We start from the raw sequence: 6,178 nt of genomic DNA, 5'->3' as shown, positions 1-6,178 counted from the left end.
TTGTGACTGAAGTTAAGCCTCTTCTAGGAAGGTTCATTAGCCTGTGTGCCACCTAAGTAAAGCGGGATTGTCTAGTGATGCCAGTGAATTACATGGACTTCTCTTTTTTTAAGCTCATGTTCAGCTGTTAGTAGAAAGAAACGACCTCATATCACTGTGGGGGTAATAACAGCGGAGTCTGCCCTGTCTGCAGGAAATGCAGAGGCTGGGTTAGTCTCAGCAGGCACGATGGCCTTCTGGTGACATCTGGTGGCAGATTCATGGCTTGCCTGTAGTCGTACCCTTAATGACACCTTGCACTTGAGGCTTGCTCTGGAGACAAGAGGAGGAAATACCTGCTTTACCCCTTTAGTCGCTGGCAGAGAATGTTGCCAGAAGGCCCTTGATAAGGATCTGAAGGGTGTTCAGAGATTTCAGCCTTGGTGATGTCAAGCTGTGATTATACAAAAACTGTTGCTCTAGAGTTGTAGAGGGAAACATGGTGATAAGGCAGCTTCCTGGCAATCAAATTTCAGCTGACCTGTTAGCAAATGCATTTCTTTTGCCGTTTTTTGTTTTTTGTTTGGTTTGGTTTTTTTTTCCCCCAGAATGCCTAGCTTGAGTGACTGGAATTCTGAAGGCAGCCCAGTTGATGTTCCTCAGTATTACCTGTAAGTGCAACTTTTAATCACCTCTCAGGCCCAACCAGAGGATAGACCTCATTCAGAGATAGTCTGTAGCCCTCAGTGTCATGCTGTGTTGATAGTGACAGCTTACCTTCTTTTTTTTTTTTTTTCAGGTTCCCCACTTCTTATTGAAAATGCCAAGGAAACAGCCAAATTAAATATATTAGCAATTAAATTTGAGCAGAGAAGCTAGACATGCCCAGCCCATCACATTTTGCATAGAGTAGAATAAGGAGTAAGAAACGTCTTCCTGTGATAAACTTGTAGAGAGAACAAAAATATAACATTTATTTGACTTGTTGCCAATAGTAATTGCATGTACAGGGGCTCTAATGGGTTAGAACAAACCAGAGGTTTTTTGTGATAGTCGTATGTGTGCAGAAAGGCAATGGTTCAAGCTGTACTAGCTTCAGTTGTAAAACTGCAGTAAAAAGCATCCAGAAAGCCTACTGGTTATTAGCTGTTAAGGCAGTTGGGGTTGTTTTTCATATAGGTAGTTGTGCAGCTTACCAGGTGAGTTTATGCAGTTAGAAAGGAGAGGGAGAATAGTAAGCAGCCTGATGATTCCTCTGTTCTGCTCTATGGTCTGGTTGGCCCCTGCTCTGAAAGGGGCAGGTGTCTGCTGGAGGGAGCAAGGAACATGTGATTTGTACACACCCACCTCTTCTCTGCACTCTGAGAGCATACTTGCATGGGGAATAACATCATGGTATATGGGTTGCCACAAGTCACTCACTTTAAAACCAGTAAAAGCTGAAGCTTCTTATCTAGATGAGGTTTTGTTGCCTTGCCAGCATTTTTCCACATGACAGTACTGAGATAAAGGAAATGACGATTGTTAATAACTTGACTGTGATTTAACAAAATAAAAGAGTGTCATCCTTTCTCTCAGAGATTTCTCCTTCCTGAGCTGCTGAAATCTTCCACAAGCCTGGTAGCTTGTAGAAAGCAAAAGAAACAAAAATTAACTGTCCCTAATAATGAGCAGGAGCAGCTTTCAGGCCAGGATTAAGTGAACAGACTAAAGGTTCCACTGGGAGAGGTAGCACCAGGGCAGAGTAACTCCTCTGTAGAAAGCAAAAGAAACAAAAATTAACTGTTCCTAATAATGAGCAGGAGCAGCTTTCAGGCAAGGATTGAGTGAACAGACTAAAGGTTCCACTGGGAGAGAGAGATAGCACTAGAGAAGAGTAACTCCTTACCTTGTCCACTGTAAAAATTGGGAATTGAATAAAACTCAGAGTTAGAAGGTAGAAAACAATGAGAAGATGCTTCTTTCTACTTAGTGGAAAAGTTCAGATCACAGTATCTCAGCTCTCTGGGCAGGCATTTTCAGTCTTCAGATGGTATTGTGACTTGTTTGAGGAGATGTAGGTGCTCTACATCCTTTCAACTACACAAACAAATGGAGATGGGGAAGCTGTCTTTTGCATGTTGGCATTTCCAGCTTCCTCTTCTCTCTCTTAAATTGCTCCTTAAAGATTATAGGGTGTGGCCAAGTCTTCTCTTGTAATATATTAAGCTTTCATCTCCTGTGAAGAAGGGCATCCTGTGGCTAGTGCAGATCCCGTTGTTACATTAATCTGCTCTTTGTATCACAACTGAGGCACTAGGAATTCCATTCAGTGAAATACCAGTGAAATTAAGGATCAATGAACATACAGATATTGGTGGAATTTGTCTCAGTTTGCATTGAAGCCTATAGAAAATGATTGCAAGTATCCATTGGAGCAGCCCAGCTAACTCCAAACATGCTATTTAAATAGCCATATTGTAATTCCAAAATACCAAACCAAGTGTTTGATTTTTTTTTTCTCTTAGCAAATTCCAGAACCTCTCAAGCATATGGAAAAAATAGTTTCTAGGTTCTGTTTTGACAGCTATCAGAGCTAATTGATACCAAAAAGGCTATTTTAGGTAGCCCTCATTGTAGGGGTAACATGGGTGAGTGGTGCATTTAGTTTTCTGGTGTGTCTAGTGAGTTTTGTCCTAGAGTGAACCATCTACAGTGTTCTGAGAGCTTCCACGGCAGGAAACAGTTTAGTGCAAGTCAGGAAACTGTTTTTGAAGAAAATTTCATGTTTGCTGCCACACACCCAAACAATGTGTTTTGATTCATGTAACAGAGCACCCTTGGAGCATGCACTCTGAGTTCCCTTTGGACAAAGCCAAACTAGAGAGATCCTCCAGCCCTGCACCTAAGGTGCACTGTGCACTGTGAGGCAGTCAGTGCACAGAACCAGCCTGGAGATAGCAGGCAGTAATCTCCCCCAACATATGTGTAGTTTGTGGCTTGGCAGCATCTCAGCAACAGCTGTTTCATGCTCCTGTTGCGCAGCAGTTTGCTAACGTAAACACAGTTTAAGGGTGTTGAAAATGGTATTATATCCTCCTTAGGACTAAATTAAATTATTTTTCATCATAATAGATTCTTTTAAAATGTGTATATATGTACATATGTATTTTTACAAGTCTTTCTGTCACTTTCTAGCATTTGCCTTACTAGAATTAGATTTCAAATGGAGTAATTGTCAGTTCCTCTTTAACAGCAATAATCATCAGACATCATGTCAGTACTTGTTCATCTATTCTTTTTTTCTCAGTTCATTAGTATTATTTATTTTGTGGCTGGATTTTGAGTATTAATGAATTCTTCTCAAAGTTTGAATTTTTTATTGAAATAAATGGATCCTTTTAATATCTCTTCAGTAATCATGGGTTTAGATATATTTGCACAGTGCCCTAGCTCTAACAAGATTAGTGGCAAGAAAATCCCATCCTGAAGACTAGTGTGATGTATTGAGTTGAACTTTAGGATTTTACTCTGATGTTTTCATTATGGAGGTTTATTAAAGGAAAACACTTTGTCTTCAATGACTTGCTAGCTGAAGTGCATCTGAAACATCTTTTTTTTTTTTCTGAAATTAGAAAATTCAGCTTATGAGGTGCAAATGCTTTAAACACTGCTATTAGAAATAGTTGACAGCACTTACTTACCCAGTGTGACACCCCTTTGCATGGCTGGTAAACAAGGACGTGCATATAAGCAGTGTCACTGGTATACTGAGCAGTGACAATAAACGATTAGGTCACAAAAATATTCTGTTAAAGCATTCTAATTAAAACACCCTTAGAGGATTTTGGATCATGGAAAACCAACCACAAGAAATTATGCATGGGGAGTGCAAGCACCATGCTTGTAAAATATTCTGTTAAAGCATTCTAATTAAAACATCCTTAGAGGATTTTGGATCACGGAAAACCAGCCACAAGCAATTATGCATGGGGAGTGCAAGCACCATGGTTGTCCTAATGCTTTTAGATAACTAACAGTGGACTTTGATTCAAGCTTAAAAAAAGTTGGATGCTCACAAGCTGTAGCTGTCAAACTTTGGCAGCTAGCTGACAATGGTAAGTATGAGGTATATAATTTTTTTAAACCCTGTAAACAGTGGACTTTGATTCAAGCTTAAAAAAAGCTAGATGCTCACAAGCTGTCAAACTTTGGCAGCCAGCTGACAATGGTAAGTATGAGGTATATATTTTTTTTAAACCCTGTCATGGAAAATACCTGGCTCTGGGCTCCAAGTAATCAAAGGCTCTACACAGAGGAACTGATCAGTGGATGACCCCTTTCAGTGGTTCCATGACACAAGAGACAGCTCTGCAGCTCCTTTGAAGACCACCGACCATGTTCTCCAATGCTCTGGGCAGAGGTAAGAGTGTCTGGTTATCCTGAAACGTATTTCTTGGATGTGTGACTCCACATGTAGAAAGTTGTTAAGCTCATTCTGCAGTTTGCTTGTCATGTACTGGTTCCTTCTGCACAGATAAATAAGCTGTGATTTCTCATGTCATGGAAGGCAGAAGCTTTCTATACCTTTGGAAGTTTAATTAGTAATTATGCCATGTTGCAATTGCATGGAGGTGGTGCAGTTCCCTCAGCAGTGTTTTTGGGACAGCTACATGTGTCTAATTCACTTGTACAGAGTGCCCTAAATCTGGGCTTTGTATCAGACAGCACACATTATATTCCACCGTGAGCTTTCCTTGGCCTCATGCACCCTATGGAAGACCAGGGAGAATGAGAGGTCTTGTATTTTCCTTTCTGCATACAGAAACTAGAGCATTAAACATTAGGGAATAAGCTTAAAATAAAATTATTTTTACTTCCATTATCTTCTATTTCTCCTCTCTTTAACTTGCATACTGGCTACATTTCCATGTTATTTCCCTTACTACGATTTTCTTTTTCTCCTCAACACAAGAGAAAGATTTAGCTACAAAAGGAGGACAGATTAACCCTTTCACTTTGAAATTCTGAGGTCTGCTTCATTTACTGATTCCTTCTACTCCCAGTGTCCCCACAGGCCAGTAAGGCCATCCATGTTGACAAAAAAAATAATGTTTTCAGTGCTCAAAAGGGAAATGATAGTCCTGGAATGTTGTTCCCCTTTTCCCAGTCCCAGTGATTGTTTAAAGAAAGGTTATGATTCTCTGAGCTAATTTTCTGTTCCCTTAGGAGCAAAGATGGCTCTCTTACTTCCTCCCACTTCGTGTGGGATTCTTAGTGCAGCATCATTAACATGGGAAGTCCTCTGTTGCACATCAGTAAAAAAATGTCTTGCATATCTATCCCAGATCCATTTGAAAAAAAATAAATAATTAGGTGACCTAAAGGGAGTATTCCTTTGTGTGTGAGATGGTGGTTGCTCAAGTCACCTGCCACACTTCAAATCTTTGTCTATTTTTAATCTGGCAAATTCTAACTAGGTTAGGTAGACTTGCCAGGTACAAAAGCGAGTACTGTATGTACTCTACTGTCTGTAGAGATAGGGGTTTTGTAGTATTACAGTTTCTGGTCAGAAGCAAAATTGGTCCAGAAAAGTACATCTTGAAAGGCTGCTAGACTGGGTTACTATTTGTAACTGCTTTCTTGTGGCATAGTTTGATCTCTGCAGGTCAAAGTTATCAGATGAACTTTGCGCTCCTTAATGTATGATATTTAGTAGGTAGGTTTTAATTTCAAATTCTCATTTTCTTGCATTCGTTATCTCTACTTAGAATGTATATGTGGCCTGCTCTCTGTTGGTTTGTTGTTGGTTTTTTTTTGGCTTACAGATTGCCCACTCGCCTGTCCTCTAGCTTTGGTGCTCTGTGGAACACATCTCAGCTGCTGATGCACACTGGGCAATGCCCTCAAAGAACAGCGCTAGACTTAATATTGCAAGTTCACTAGGATGTTTTTCTTCTGGCAAAATCTGAGGTAAGTGGAAGAGGAAGTAAGCTGTGTCTTGCAGGTGATTGCTGTCTTGGTTGTTAAGACTTATGTTGCGTTTGAATGCATTTGTTCTTGTATTTAATGTACAGATAGAAGTGACCCTTTTTCTTTTCAACTGAAATAACATTTCAGATTGATCCAGTCACTTTCCTTTCTCATTTCATGCTATCTCTGAAGAATTATTCACACCACCCCCCGACAGCACTGTTACCTCTGCTATTTCCTCGATGGG

Source organism: Chaetura pelagica, unplaced genomic scaffold (genome assembly GCF_000747805.2).
Source record: "Chaetura pelagica isolate M959 unplaced genomic scaffold, ChaPel_1.0 scaffold101, whole genome shotgun sequence".
In the NCBI taxonomy this organism is placed as follows: domain Eukaryota; kingdom Metazoa; phylum Chordata; class Aves; order Apodiformes; family Apodidae; genus Chaetura; species Chaetura pelagica.
This window is presented reverse-complemented; position numbering follows the sequence as displayed.